Below are 16,619 nucleotides of genomic sequence, written 5' to 3'. Positions count from 1 at the left end.
CCAATGAAGGATTTAGCAGCCTGTCCATAGGAAGATGGCTCATCTACATGAGTAGTAACATCATGATGTAGAGCAAGAGGAAGATGATGGAAAGTGGTTGATAAAGCGTGAGTCAATCTAGATGCCATTGACCTTGTTGTCATAGTATGAGTGCGAGCAGGGGGTCCCACAGTAGGGGTTGTGTCAAGCAATTCTTGAATAGGTTTGGTGAGCCAAACTAGTAAGAGATCATCAGTGATGGAAGCTTCTTATTCTGGTTCAGAGGAAGAAGTACCAGATTCCTCATTAGTAGAAAATAGAGAAGGCAAGGAAGCAAGAGATACCTCAGGAGTAGAAGCAGTAGGAGCTGGACACGTGTTAGCATTAATGATACCCAGAGAGGGGAGAGTAACACTAATAGGAGTAGCAGGGTTGAGAGATGGCGATGACGATACAAGTCCAGGAAAGGAATCTTCATCAAAAACAACATGGCGAGCAATGATTTCCTTGTCGGTAGTAGGATTGTAACAACGATACCATTTGTGACTATTGTTGTAGACAATGAAGATACAAGGAGCAAATCAAAAATCCATCTTGTGCAAATTATAAGGCCAAAGTAGAGGAAAACATTTGTAGCCAAATACTTTCAACATAGAATAATCATGAGGTTTGCCAAATAACTTCTCATAAGGATAGAGATTACCAAGACCTAGAGTAGGCAGTCGATTGATAAGGAAGACTACAGTTTCAGCAACATCGGCCCTGAAGGACTGAGGGAGAGAAGAGGACGCCAGTAGAGATAAGGTGGACTCAATGATGTGTCGGTGTTTGCGTTCAACACTGTCATTTTGTTCATGCATGTGGGGATAGCTGAGACAGTGAGTAATACCAGCACTGTCAAGATAACAGGAAAGAGAGAAAAATTCACCACCCCAATCACTTTGAAACATCTTGATTTTTGTAAAGAAAAGATTCTCAACATGATTCATGAATTTAAGAAACATATTAAACACATCTGATTTTCTCTCAAGAGGAAAAATCCATGAAAATTTTAAATATGCATCATAAATAAAACATAATATCGAAATCCTTTATTGGATAAAGTTGGGGTAGGTCCCCATACATCAGAAAATACTAATTCAAAAGGGGAAGAAAAAGATGTATTTGAAGAGGGTAAACTTAAACGGTGGTCTTTGCCCATCTAGCAAGCTTCACACATAAAAGGATGACTAAAGAACTAGAATAAGGTAAACCAAATTTAGAAATAATGTTTTTCACAACTCTTAAGGAGGCATGACCAAGTCATTGATGCCATTCTACCAAGGAAGTTTTCTCTCCAACACAAGCTTCCAAATTTTTTGTCCTCTGTTGAACTGTTCCAGGAAACTAATAAAGTCCATCTCTATTGGGTCCTCTGAGTAAAATTCTCCCCGTATGGTCCTTCAAGACAGAAATTCGAATGAAATTCAAAAATCAGATTATTATCCTTGGTAAATTTACTTACAAAGAGTAAATTTTTGGCAAGAGAGGGAACATGAAAAATATTCTTCAAGGTAAACTAATTATCATTGCAAACTAACGAAGCTGGCCCTATATTATTTATAGTCAAAACCTGTGTCATTACCAATCTTGACTTGATCGGAACTTGGTATTCAGATCAAACTTGTAAGTTGTCAACATCCGGTGTCATATGATGGGTGGCGTCAGTGTTCGAATACCAAATTGGATCAAATCCAAATCCAGTCATAGAGCCATTGTGAGGTACACCACTGTGAAAGGCTACAGGATTTGCTGGATGTGAATTGTTTTCTCCTTGATATGATAGATCAAACTATTTGTAACACTTCAGTGCACCATGGCCTGGTTTGTTACACAGTTGATAGACAATGTTATTTCCTTTGTCGCGGCCTTGCCCACGGCCTGAAGGCTAACCTCCACATCCCTTGCCTCTACCACAATTGTTGCCACCCCTGTTTTGATTATATGAGTTCTGAGGGGTCTGAAAATTGTTAGTAGTATTTTTATTATTCATGGTAACATTCACATTAGGATTTTCACTAGAAAAATTATGTTGCAAAAGTTAGGATTATGGCTCAAAAGTAATCCAAAGACATCACTAATATTGAGCTGATCTACATCAGCTCGATTTGTGATGGTTGTAATGAGATATTCATACTCACTTTCCAAACCAGATAAGACATATAGAACCATATCTTCTTTTGCTACTAGTTCTGAAACTGTAGAAAGATTATCTGTGATGGTTTTGGCCTTCTAGACATAGTCACTGATGGAGAGATTTCCTTTCTTCAGATTTTGAAGTTGGCACCTCAGTCGTAGCACCCTGGATTGAGAATGAGAGAAGAATGATCTTTTCAGAGCACTCCAAACTTCAGCAGCAATGGAAAGACCAACAACTTTTGCCAGGACTCCTTCAATTAGAGCAACGAGCCAGCTAAGGACCAACTGATCTAACTGCACCCAGGTTGTGAAGTCTAGATTCAGAATCTACCTGCTATTGTCATTGGGATTTGATATTTCTTCCGAAGGAGGCTTGGTTGATCCATCAATCAGTTCCATGGGTTTGTAAGCTCGAAGTACTAGAAGCAACTGAGCTTTCCAGAGAAGAAAATTATCTCCATTAAGTTTGATGGTAAGATAATGAGAGATGTTGGGAATCGAAATAATGCTCATGGGTAGAGAAGCAATTTGGGAGAGGATTGAGCTCGAGCTCATTGCTTCAAAAGCAACAGAGGTATTGTAGGCCATAGGCTCTAAAACCAAGTTAAAGTAAAGAGAAGAACGGTCTTCAAAGAATGGGTCGAATTTCACTATGTTGAATAACTATACATGGCTGAATATATATACAAAATAATAAAGAATAAATTAGAAACAATTACAATAATAGAAATAGAGAAAATAAGGAAAGGAGCTCCAGTAGGAAATTTGCTAAGATGAAAGTTTCCTTTTTGCATTGATTGATCTCTCTTTGATAAGAGTCCTTTGTATAGTAGCTGGTTCTACTTTGGCAAGAAGACCGGAGCCTTCTTTGGTAGGAGATCTAGGGCTCTCTTTGGTAAGAGTTCTAGAGCTCTTTTTAGCAAAAAGGCTAGAGCTCTCATTGATAAGAGGGTAAGTCGACCTAGGGTTGGTCAACTCCTCAATAAAGGCCAATTCGGTTGATTACTTGCCTGTTGGACAAACAACATTATAATGCAAGTAATTCACACACAAAAAGATCTACTATTCTTACAAGTTAACAGCCTCTCACCAAACCAAGCTTGGAATCTTCTTCTCTTTTACGATCATCCCAATAGACAACATCAAAGAACATCTTTGGCAATACTTAACCCAACTACAAGCCTCATCATCCCTCCCATGGTTACTCATCTAAGATTTAAACAACATTTATCTTTAGCAAGACCATGAAAATTTTTGAAATAGTCATCCCACACTTGCTAAATCTCTACAAAATTTCATAAAAAACTTTCATTTAATTGATTTCAACTTCATAGCCCCCCCCCCCCCCCATTCACATGGACAAATGGCCAGCAAGGTTCATCCAAGGTCCTAAAGACTTAACCAAGCTTTGGCAATACCCTCTTAGTGTCAATTATACCCTAACACCCTCTTACATCACCTACCCATTATCACATTGGATCATGGTTCCATACGGCTTAATACTAACTTAACCACCATAAGTAGAAAACCACACTTCCATTTTCTCCCTTTATAGGTTGAACATTCAGATTATAAAAACAGTCATAATATCTTGGGAACAAACATTAGGGGTACCCCAAATAGTGACACTTACAAATGTCTCACTTACAAAGAAAACTTTGGTTAGATTCAAGAACACATTAAAAAGCTATCAGACCAAATATCTCACTTACAAATGTCTTCAACCAATAGTGACACCATCAAGTCCCTCACCCAGCAATACTAATATTGGCTATTCAAAGAGGAACAGCTCTGGAGACTCAAATCTCGTACATGAACTGTGGCTCAAAGAAGATGACAAAAGCACCAAATTTTTCCACCACATGGAAAATCACAAAAACTCCAAAACCAGCATAGAATGGATAAAGAGCCCCGATGACTCATGGACTTCTAACAAAGAGGAAATCATTGTGCTCTTTAAAAATCAAACAATGAAAACTAGAGGCAACCATGAATCCTTTGATGGTCGCATGTTGGACAAAATTGCACTGCCATCCCTACAACCCAATCACATGAACTCCCTACTCATCAGTACCACACTTGAGGAACTTACCACTATGGTAAAACAAATGAAACCCCATAAAGCTCTTGGCCCTAATGGGTTTAAAGCCTATTTCTACCAACACTACTGGAATCTAGTGGGGCACAACATCCAAAATATGTACCGCATTTCTTCAATATAAAACATTTGCCCGAGTTAAACAACACCAACTTAGTTTTTGTTCCAAAAAACAATGCACCACTTGACACTTCCTCCTATAGACCATCAGTTTGTGTAATGTGCTCAACAAAATCATCTCTAAATAGTCGGTGTTGAGAATGCAACCAATACTTCAAGATATAATATCACCTTTTCAATCTGGGTTCCTTAAAAGACAAGCAAATTGCAGACAACATCCTTCTAGCTAGTAAAGGAAATCACTCGCACTATGAGAAAAAAGAAAGGTAAAGGGTACATAGCACTCAAGTTGGACATGTCCAAGGGTTTTGATAGAATGGGGTGGTCTTTCCTTCATAATGTTTACAAAAAATGGGCTTTCCAACCAAATGGTGCAATTTAATTCATCAATATATATCCACTGCCACCAACTCTATCAAAATTGTAGGGGAAGCTCATGAACACTTTCAACTAAAGAAGGGTCTTAGATATGGCGACCCACTGTCTTACAAGGGTCTTAGTCATTATTTATTTTAAGGGGTAGTTATCAGGTTGTGTGATGGTAGATTAACAAGGATAACCTGATTTCATATCAAGGACTAGTGTACATGGAAGTCAACTTATCATTTGTTTCTTGAGTTTGCTCAGTTTCATGATTATGTTATTAGTCTTGTAGTTAAACTGCCTTGAGCCCTTGATTCATGAATTTTATTTTATTCTTTTATGATGAGTATATCCATGAATTTTCTCTTCTCAAATACTAATAATGGGAAATGGATTTTACATTTGAGTTCATCATTTTCTAGGGGGATATGTCTTCTCATCGGTCATTGGAGGAGCTTGGGTGGACAGATACAGGAGAAAGATGGTAATGGCATGGGGTGTGGCCATGTGGTCAATGTTCATACTTCTTACACCATGGGATGTTGATCACTCCACGGGAATGCTATTAACTACTCATGCCATCATTGGGCTGCGTTGAAGATGTTGCTCTGCCTTCCATGAATACTCTCTTTCCAGGTAATATTCCCTGCTTTCAAGGGCTAATTATTCCTTGTGAAAAGTTATTGCATTTATTTTAATATAGTCTTTGTCAGGGCCTTGACTTGTTACTATGTGTAAATGGATTTGCTGAGACATAAATGTAGGCAGTTGAGTTTTAACTCCTTTTTGATGGCTTAAAAAGGTTTTGATCTTTTTTGTCTTTCTAGCATGTGGTATCATGTATTTCTGGCATTATAAATGTTTATATATATGACAGAATCGTCACATCTTATCTTAGGACATTTCAACAAAAATACGGTTCCTGGTATTCACCAAACTAAAGAATCCCTGATAACATTTGACTTAGCTAGTGCACTTGCCAAAGAGTTTGCAGACTGAGGATCCCATCTGAATTAGCTATTTGGATTGTCCCAAATCTGCACTTGTCTGATCAAAGTTCTGTATCTCCAGGGTATTTGTTCATGTCTCCAAGTAATTCAATATTTGGTGAACTAGGGCTTGCATTTCTATGTTGAGGAGTTTATGCACTAACCCAGAATCAGATTGAGAACATGGAACCTGACTTATGAGTTTGTAAAGTTGAGTTTTACTTCTTACTCAATGAATGTTACATCCTGATTTCTCTGCATTCCAATTGCAGCTACTTCTGGGATCCAATGTAACAATAGCCGTGCAGGATCCCTTATTTCCTGTAATGTGAAATCTTCCTGCTTATATTCCTCTTCTGTCTCTGTTTGTTTGTTTGAACCAATTGGAAGGTATCTGTTATTTTCCAAACAACATGCATAGATTCAGGTGTTCTAATAGGTCAAGCTGGTGAATTTCTAGAGGAAACAGGGAAGTAGTGGAATATTGAGTACATGAAGTGTGGGCCTCAAAACAACCTGTTTCCAAACCTGTTGACAACTTCAAAAACTGATGTTATTTTCTTCTACTCCAAACAACCCAACTGGTCATGCTGCATAAAGAAAGCAACTAGAGCAACTTGTGGAGTTTGCAAGAAAAAATGGATCAATTATTATTTATGACTCTGCCTGTGCTGCTTATATCTCAAACGATCGACAGCCCAAGGTCTTATCTTTGAAATTCTAGGTGCAAGAGAGGTATTGTTGTAATACAGCTTTGGATTTAATTAGCAATACTTTAATCTTAGCCAGTTACTTGAAGTCTCAACTGTGAAGAACTGGACCTATGAGAATTTTCTTTGGTTGTTGATTAGGTTGCAATTAGGTCTCTTCTTTCTCAAAGTTTGTTGGCTTCACCGGTGTTTGTCTTGGCCGGACAGTGGTCCCTGAAGAGCCGCAATTTTCTAATGGCTTTCTTGTCATAAAAGACTTCAATTGCATTATCTGTACCTGCTTTAATGTGGCATCAAGTATTGCTTAAGCAGGGGGATTAACTTGCTTATCCCTAGAAGGTCTAATGGGGCATCAACTACTAGGATTTTCCCAACAGTTCTGGAAGTTGAGAACCCAGAGTTCAAGAAGAAGCATTCTAGGATGGTGGAAATCAAAAAGCAGCTGAACATTGTTGCAAAGAGTCAAGCCATACCTTTTTGTGAAAAAAAATTTGAAGATAATTCCACTCATTGTGGCTTAAATGTTTTGAATGGAAAATGGATGTTTTATATTTTTTGTAATTAATGTTTTGATTTTTTGTATTTAATTTTAATTTGGATGAATTTTTGTATTTAATTTCAATTTGGATGAATGAAAAGAAAACATGTTATTGGAAGCAAAGTACAACTTTTTAGTAATTGAAAATAAATATAGGTTATTTGGATTTTGGACAAAATTTAGATTATTTTGGCAGCCGGAAAAAAATTAAAAGTAAAATGTTATTTAGGTGGGTCTAAAGAGCCGGTAAAAAATTTCTAGCTGCCACTACATGCTTATTTGGCACCAGATTATTGACCTTTAGCGGCAGTCAGCATCGTCCTTTAGCAGCAATGGCCACTGCCGCTAAAAGTTTATTTCTAGCGGCGGTTTCTTGTGCTTTACCGGCAGTCGCCAAAACTTCCGCTGGAACTTTTAACACACCTCTTTTGACGACAGTTTGCCGACTGCCCGTAAAACTTCTATAAACAGTTTTGAGGACTTTTAGCGACAGTTTTGACTGCCGCTAAAAAATTTTTTTTTTTTTTTCTTAGTAGCGTCTTCGATCCTTGGATCCCAATTCTATCTGGGGGTACACCTCACCTTGCAAACAACTCTCAGACCTTGGATCATCAGCAAACAGGTCAAGACTCCCTAAGAGTGGCCGACCTCTTGAACACAGGTGGAACCTGGAATCTTTAGCGACTCCAGTAAAATTTTAATGACAGTATCATCTCTCACATCTTAGCTATTGAGCCACAATCTGACATGAACAATGATAATATTGAGAAGAAATAACTCAGGCTCCTACTCAGTAAAATCAGCGTACTCTTCATTCCTTAGTATTCAATCATCTACCTCTAGCAACCACTTCAATTGGAAACTACTTTGGAAGCTCAAAATTCCATTTAAATTCTAAGCTTTTGTTTGGAAAATCCTATGGGATGGACTATTTACCAAGGACAGATGCCACAAATGGTTAAACAGTGAAGACCAACTCTGCTGCTTTCGTCAACAAAAAAAGAGAACCCCTTCCACTTATTCATTAAGTGCTCACTTGCTAAAGCCATTTGGTGTGGAGCACAGCTAGGCCTGAACCCAGAGATCGTTTCTCTAAAACCCATGCATAGTATTCTACTGGACTGGTTGTCGTCATTACAACATGTTCTGGACAAACAAAGAATACAATACAACTTCAGCAAGTTTTGTGTGCTAGCTTATTTTATTTAGGAAGCTAGAAACCAAAAAATCTTTGAGAACTCTCAGCCCAAGCCCATTGAAGTGCGACAGAAATCCTTTACATGCTTCCCTCACCACAACACATCACGCCAGTTATCCGGCGATCACCATCACATACACCTATTCCAACACTTCACATTGATGGCTCTTTTGATCCACTCACAGGTAATGCTGGACGATGGTTCATCCTCCAACTTCCCAGTATCAGCACTGTCTTCACAGAAGGGAGCCGATGCTGGGCCATCAACAAGCTATGATGCTGAAATCCGAGCAATTTTAGTGGGACTCCGAGCAGCTGCAGCAGTAAATAAAGATAGTATCCTAGTATTTTCTGATACCACTACTCTAATAGAATCACTAGGAATTTCTTACTCATTTTTCCTATTCACTCTCTACCCGTTGTGAATTGAAATCACACATCTCTAGATCTAATATATTCGCGCAGGTAACAGACCAAACCAATGGATCGAGCAACTCCATGCCACCCACGTAAGAAGATTAATATCAGACCTTCGATATTTGCATGTAAGGGCCAGGTATCCTTATAATTCTACTTCATCAGGGCTGACAGGGCCATGTATCTTCCCATACTCAATGAATTAAGTGAGCTGCTTCCCTTTTGCCTAAAAAATGGCAATTTTTTTATTAAAACATGATAGCTATTTCTCAAAAAAGATGGGGTGAGAGAGGCTCGAACTCTCGACCTCAGGATCACTCAGAAGCTATGAGACCTACGCGCTAGCCAACTGCGCCACCACCCCACTCTGATTTTCAATCATGCAAAAATAGAATAATACCCTAAAAGACCACCACGGAAGGAAGGCATGAATGAAAAAAAAAAAATAATGAAAAAAATTCAATACAAATGAAGTAAGAGAGGTTCAAACTCACGACATCAATATAAAAGCTATAAAGCCTATGCCACGCCATGAAGATATCCCTCCAAGGACGGTAGACCCAAAATAGGAGAAATGAATATGGAAGGATTCGAGACCTTATGGAAGAGTGTAGGCATGAAAAGAAGAAAAAACTGGAAAAAATCAGTACAAGTGAGGTGAGAGTAGGGGTGTTTAAATTCGGTTACTAAATCGAAAATCGAACTGAATCAAAACCAATTCAGTTTGGTTAGTTTCACTTTCGATTCAATTTGGTTTTATGTTTTTAGAATTATTGGTTTTCGATTTTTGGTTCAGTTTGAAAAAAAAAAATCAATCGAACCGAACCAAAAAATGAATTAATCAAAATAACTGCATATATTTATGTTTTAATTATAAATATTAATATTACTATTTATATTAATACTAATAAATAATATATAATCTATATTTTTAATTATAAAATATTGATATATTTTAATAATAATTATTAATATAAAAATATAACATACATTTATATTTCTACTAATCAAATTAACCGATTTATTTAAAACCTAACATGAAAAAGAATGCATAAAATGGGGTGAGAGAGGCTCGAACTCTCGACCTCAGGATAACTCAGAAGCTATGAGACCTACGCGCTAGCCAACTGCGCCACCACCCCACCATGAATACTATTCCTCTGACACAAGGAAAGGGCCGAAAGCAGAGAAATGAATGTAGACTTATAGAGGGATTCGAAACCTCAGTGGAAGAGTGAAGGCATACAAAGAAGAAAATGAATCAAGGAAAGTCAAATGGTCAAATGATAACCAGAGAAAGGAAACACACACGATGAAAACAAAAGGACAGGGCATAGTACCCCCATCACCCGTTGTACTTTGGCAAAAACCCCAATCAGTACATGTTTGATGTTTCATGTTGCGAGTTAAAATCAGCCCCCACAAGATAGTTTCCCACAACGTCGCACAGTACGTCCCGTGTCTTGAGAACATTTTCCTATAATGTCTCATCATTTATAGTATTATTGTAGGTAAATGTTCATCATACACGAGAGAGATATGCTGTGAGATGTTGTAGGAAACTATCTTGTGGGAGGCTTATTTGAACTCGTCACTATTTATTAACCCTGTTTGTCCATGTGGCAAATATGTGTGATCTCCAGTATTTTTATGGAAAATGGTTTTCCTCTCTGTCAATTTGAATTCTCCCTTGTTTGTTGGACTAACCCTGTTTTTGCCACATGAACATGCAACACACCCAATCCAGACTTTCCATACAATCTGGACATGTGACAGATGCGCATCCTGGGCCTTGTGCGCTTGAATAAATAGCAGATAGATTTCACACAAGATTTTACTTTCTAACCTTTTTCGCGATTCAAGCGTACTAGCACCTAATATAAAAAGTATAACTAAAAGAACCCTGGTCTGGTTTTATAGGGATCAGACAGGACCAGATTTTCGGACCTACAAACTTAAACATAAAATATATGTTATAAATGAAAAAATCTATGGTGCCAGAAAGACATAGTATCACCTGATTGGTTTGAGACTCCACGGCTGCATTTGGCGGTCCTTACAAGGACTTATCTCTTTTTGTTAAAAACTTGGTGTTCATAAGTCATTTTAACGGCAAAAAGGAAATAAGTCCTTAAAACAAGAAATCTTAAATGTAGCTTAACCCACACAAAGCTATTGGATCGGGCTAGGATAAACACCGAGATACCTTAATTTTTTAAAGGGTAAATTTCTTAAACTACCCTTATGGTTTAGCTAATTGACTAAGTGTATCCTTACTATTTGAAAATTGACTAACACTACTCTTACTGTTTCGGATAATTGACTAACTCTACCCCTGTTTTTGTTATGGAACCGCACATAGGATCTCGTCACGGGTCAGTCCACGGGGAGAACCTCTTGCTTTCCCTTGTGCCTTCTCTTGCATGCAGACCCTATTGTGGAAAACTGAATGGGTGATTTGTCCAAGAGACCACCCGAACTCTCCTAATGGGTGATTTGTCTAAGAGACCACCCGAACTCTCCTTACTTTTCTCTTGACTGGAAACTGAATGACTTTATTTCAACTCATAGCTCCTTAAATAGGAGATTACAGAAGGAAATTCCTTGTTGGATTCGGCTAGGCTAGGGTAATCCAACTCAAACTCAAACTCCTAATTACCTACTTCTAATGGTAACACAACTCTTACTTAAGAAGATAAGATAAGATAAGGATAAGGGATAAGGGATGAGGAATGGTGTAGCTGGCGGCGAGTTGGCGGGCAGAGCTGATGTGGTAAGATAAGTGTGGACCCACCCTGATGAGCTGTCATGTGGGCCCCGCCCTACTGCTGCTGCCAGGAGGTGCTCGCGTCTCGCAATGCTGCTATCGTGAGGTGCGTGTTGCTGTCTCATGCTACTGCCGTGCGGTGCGTGCTGCGCGCTGCCGGGCGGTGCGGGCTGCGTGTTGCGTGTTGTCGAGCGGTGCGTGCTGCGCGCTACCAGGCGGTGCGTGTTGTGAACTGCCGGGCGGTGTGTGTTGCGCGTTGTCGGGCGGTGCGTGCTGCTGTGCGGCGCTGTCGGGCAGTGCCTGCTGCTGTGCGGCCTACTGTGCGTGCTGTGCCTATGACTGCGCCGCAGTGCGTTGCCGGCCAGTGTGTCCATAACATCACACCCCTCCTGGACAACGAGCTTGTCCTCAAGCTCGAATTCCGGATACGTGGCTTGGAACTCTGCCAATGGATCAAACGACTGCACACTATCTCTCAGTCCACCAACAGCATGAACAATAGGGACTGTCCCGTAGCTTAGTGCATAAAGCTGGTTCAGTCCACACGGCTCAAATCTAGAAGGCATGAGTAAGATGTCTGCACCAGCAGTTAATCGATGAGCCATTTTCATAGAGAAGCCAACCCAACCCCTGACTTTGTCAAGGTGTTGACTCTCAAAATGTCTGAGAAGCTGTTTCAAGTCAGGTCTTCCAGTGCCCAACATGACTATTTGCACATCCTGGTCCCCCATCCAAGGAATGGACTCAGCAATGAGATCAACACCTTTCCTGTGGTCAAGCCTACCAATGAACCCAATCAGAGGAACATTCCCCCGAAGAGGAAGACCAAGCTCCCTTTGTAGAGCTACTTTGCATTGAGGCTTGCCAATCTGAAGAGTCTCCATAGAGTAATTGGTGTAGCCATCCGATGCCATGTAAACATCTAACTGTGGGTTCCCTTCATTTGCATCAATCCCATTCACGATGCTCTTCAGCTTCCAATCACACTCATTTATTATTTGATGCAGACCCCAACCACCTTCTTTAGTTTTCAGCTCCCAGGCGTAACCATGGAATACAGTGACTACACGATCTGCTACTTCCAAGCCAGCTACAAGGACATTGAAATGTTCCCCACCTCCTGGGTCATGTAGTTTGAAGCAGTTTTGTGGAAGATCCACATAACAAAAATCGCGTACTGGCCCACGACCCTGGTGTGCTATGTTGTGGATCACAGGAATGCACCGGGTATACTTACAGAAGAGAACCTCAAGAGAAATCTTACAGAAGAGAACCATGTGTTTTAAAATATCCCCTCGGCCTCCCCCATATATTTTTCTCAATATTGCAAAACATAGGGCTGTCCATGAACACAAAAACCATGCCATCAATATAAGCTTGAAAGAAAGTTACCTCCATATTCGGCCCATCCACCTTATATCTCTTGCGCACTCCTATTTCTTGGGCTTCTACAAAGTTACCATCCCCGGCCAAAGGAGGAGACTTTATAGTTTCATCCTCTGTGCGCTGATTATGAAAGGATTGCTCGCAGCGGTACAGCTATCCTAGTGGGTCGTCGTTGCCGCTGTATGAGGAAAACTCCGAACGGCTATACTTGGGAATAACTGCGGCTGTCAGGGCAGCGATCTGCTGTTCGCTGGATGCCTCTGCCCAGTCCAGACGGTGACTTTTGTGTTGGCGATTCCCTCAGAACTCCTTTCTTTGTTGGAAAGGAATGCTTCCAACTGGCGCCGCAGCTCCTAGACATCTTCCTTGACTTCACGAACCTCCATGCTGGTTTCTACTAGCCTATGTTCTAGTTCGTGGACCTTGGATGATAGCTGCTCCATATCACCCATGACGTTTGGCTCTAATACTAGAATGTTATGGGCCCGGGCGTAGGATCTCATCATGAGTCGGTCCATGGGGAGAATCTCTTACTTTTCCTTGCGTGCAGACCCTATTGTGGAAAACTGAATGGGTGATTTGTCCAAGAGACCACCCGAACTCTCCTTACTTTTCTCTTGACTGGAAACTGAATGCCTTTATTTCAACTCATAACTCCTTAAATAGGAGATTACAGAAGGTAATTCCTTGTTGGATTCAGCTAGGCTAGGGTAATCCAACTCAAACTCAAACTCCTAATTACCTACTCCTAAGGGTAACACAACTCTTACTTAAGAAGATAAGATAAGATAAGGATAAGTGATAAGGGATGAGGAATGGTGTAGTTGGCGGCGAGTTGGTGAGCAAAGCTGATGTGGTAAGATAAGTGTGGACCCACCCTGATGCGCTATCATGTGGGCCCCGCCCTACTACTACTGCCAGGCAGTGTGCGCGTCTCGAGTGTTGCTGCCATGAGGTGCGTGCTGCTACCGTGCGGTGTGTGTTGTTGTCTCGTGCTACTACTATGCGATGCGTGTTGCTGTCCTGCGGTGTGTGCTACGCGCTGCCAGGCGGTGCGTGCTACGCGCTGCCAGGCGGTGCGTGCTACGCGCTGCCGGGCAGTGCGTGCTACGTGCTTCCAGGCGATGCGTGCTACACACTGTCGGGTGGTGCCTACTGCTATGTGGCCTGCTATGTGTGCTACGCCTATGACTGCGCCGCAGTGCGCTACCGGTCAGTGTGTCCATAACAGTTCTTAACGCCCGTTAATGTTCCGTCACAATCTATGCACATGTGATCCCATGTGACCTATACAACTTTTTTAAAACCCAATATTACCCTTGTACCTTGAGCCCCCACTCTCTCTCTTCTAAGACCTCCCCCTCCGCCTATCTCTCTCTGGTCTCTCTCTCCATTCTCAACCTCCCGTCTCTCTCTCTCCCTTCTGCCCCTTTGTTTTCGTTCGAAGAGGGCTCCTCGTCGCCATCGAAGTGAGAAGGGGGTGTCACTGGTTCTCCGCTGTGCACAGCCGCATCTTCACCTCCGCCTCTGTCTCTCTCTAGTCCCTCTCTCCATTCTCAACCTCTCATCTCTCTCTCCCCTCCGCCCCTATTTTTTCGTTCGAAGAAGGCTCATCGCCGCCGCTAAAGCGAGAAGGGGGTGCCGCTGGTTCGCTGTTGTGTGTAGTTGCGTCTTCACGTCCGCCTCTGTCTCTCTGGTCTCTCTCTCCCCTCCGCCCCTTTGTTTACGTTCGAAGAGGGCTCATCGCCACCACCGAAGTGAGAAGGGGGTGCCACTGGTTCGCCACTGTGTGCAGCTGTGTCTTCACTTCCGCCTTTGTCTCTCTCAAGACGCCATTAACGAAGAACTTGAGGTGGGTTGAGTACAAGAGCTCGATGCACATGTCAATGAAAGTTCCGATTGCAACCACATAAAGCTTTGTGTACTTGAGCCTCTCATTGAATCCCAATACAAGGTTCCAAACCTTAGCCCTAAAACCCTTTTGGGTTCTTTACGTATGATGAAGGGTGATTTGGCCCGACCTCGTAATGGGGAGACACGTGGACATGACTCAGCATAAGTGACAACATGACACAATCAAATTGGCACGTGGACGTGACCCGACACGAGTGACAGATCAGCATGATCAGTTCGCTACAAAGCGACCTCGGGTACCTTGTTACCCCGAAACGAAGCTACTTCAAGTAACCAGATCGCGACCAAGATAGAGACCAAGTTCGTTGCACATCAAGCTCGGACAAACAAACCACTCCGAAAAGAGGCCACCTCGAGACAGGCCTACCTCGGTGCAAGATCACCTCGGTACTAAGGCACTTCGGCATCCAGAGTAGATCAGCTCTGTGGAACAAGAGTTCAGGTAACTCACCACCAAACAGGCCAGCACTTCATAGGCAGTTCGCTATCTAGTCAGATTGACCTTCACATGGTAACCCCAAGGATCTCAGCACTGGATCCCGTGCTTTTCGGGATCATGCCTCATAACGGCTAGCACTATCTCCCCATCCTATTCGAGTGGCAGTGACAAGCCTTATCATCTAGTGGCATTATCTTCTGTTAATATGGAAACAGGCCTCATCGTAGCAAGGATCCCGGAACCACTCCGAAAAACCCGTGAGGACTCCAGTATATAAAGACCTCAACCCTCCAAAGGCGAAGGTATGTGTAATCTTTGATCTCTAGCCCTCTTGCTTTCTTAAAGCTCTCATTAGCTCACAACCATATACTGACTTAAGCATCGGAGTGACCTCGTTGGGCAAGCCCCCCGGGTTCTTTGATTCTCTGTACAGATTAATCAAGTCCGTTGTCTAGTGGAAGCCAAGTCATCACCAGCTAGGAGCAGCCAGATTGTGCCACATCATTTGGCGCCATCTGTGGGAAACTGACACAAAAAGCCCTTTTTTTCCAAAAGAAAAGAAAAAGCATCCATGGCATCTTCTAGTAACGCTGGACAGAACATTGACATGAGCACTTCTGAGGGACAACCTCAAATCCCAATTGTGTGTATTGGACAGTTCACCATGCCCCTTTCTGTAGATGGGGTGCCAACTTTGGATGTACCTTGGGTTATAGCACCGGTGTATGCCCCTCTCCCTCTCACGATAGGGACAACCTTTGCTGAACCCTCGGTGATTCCCCCTGCAGTCAGGCAGAACCAGCTCGATGACTAAGTGCATTGTGTACGGGCTATGCAAGCCCCGATGCAGCAAGTTCAGCAATTCCAGCAATACCAGCAGCAGGTCCTGCATCACTTCTGCCAGCAGCAATACCAGCAACAATTCCCACCGCTGCAATAAGGTCCACAGCAGATTCCACCTCGGCATCCTGAGACACAGCCCAACTGGTCTCACCGTTAGAACGGTCGATTGCCCCGCCAAGGAGAAACCTCCTGGACTCAAAACCCTCATGGGAGCCAAGTCGCATCCCATGGCAAGGGAAAGAGATCGGTCACTCCTCCTGCCTCACTACGGCCAAATGGGTCGAGAGATACTCAGCCCATTAGAGCTGCTTCACCCCGACCTTCACAGCTTGAAGGTTCACTCGCGGGAAACCAGTTCGGGGCTCTAGTCGCAGATTCAAGACATGGCCCCTCCATCCGCAACAACCATCCTTAGCAGTCCGAATAGCTTCATGCTAGAACAGTACCCAGCAGTACAGAAGCTAGCAGCACGAACGCGGAGCCAATCAAGAGGCAACAACAACAACATCGTAAGGGTCACTGAGCCACAATCCAAAGCCAACCCAAACTGCCCAAAGGCAAAGAAGAGGTGAGCTCGGGAACCGTAAAGACTACTCCTCTCATCTCCGTGCCGTCTCCCTTATCTCCCGAGCTCCTGGCCGTTCCGATTCCAAAAGACTTCAAGGTACCTCCCCTGGACA

The 16,619-nt window shown here is 42.3% G+C and overlaps 2 non-coding genes and 1 pseudogene across 2 annotated transcripts; all 3 read right to left on the bottom strand.

Moving 5' to 3' along the window:
• Nucleotides 1-248: 248 nt before the first annotated feature.
• On the bottom strand, nucleotides 249-13,195 carry LOC148848592 (granule-bound starch synthase 2, chloroplastic/amyloplastic-like; annotated as a pseudogene).
• On the bottom strand, nucleotides 8,870-8,954 carry TRNAM-CAU (transfer RNA methionine (anticodon CAU)). The gene is given in 2 exon segments: nucleotides 8,870-8,905; nucleotides 8,917-8,954. It is a non-coding gene; the product is annotated as a tRNA-Met (tRNA).
• TRNAM-CAU (transfer RNA methionine (anticodon CAU)) lies at nucleotides 9,648-9,732 on the bottom strand. Its single transcript is given in 2 exon segments — nucleotides 9,648-9,683; nucleotides 9,695-9,732. It is a non-coding gene; the product is annotated as a tRNA-Met (tRNA).
• Nucleotides 13,196-16,619: the final 3,424 nt, after the last annotated feature.

This window comes from Nelumbo lutea, chromosome 6 (genome assembly GCF_056320005.1).
Source record: "Nelumbo lutea isolate HS-2025 chromosome 6, American lotus-T2T, whole genome shotgun sequence".
Taxonomy (NCBI): Eukaryota; Viridiplantae; Streptophyta; class Magnoliopsida; order Proteales; family Nelumbonaceae; genus Nelumbo; species Nelumbo lutea.
The sequence above is the reverse complement of the archived record's forward strand: the minus strand, read 5'-3'. Positions and strand labels throughout refer to the sequence as shown.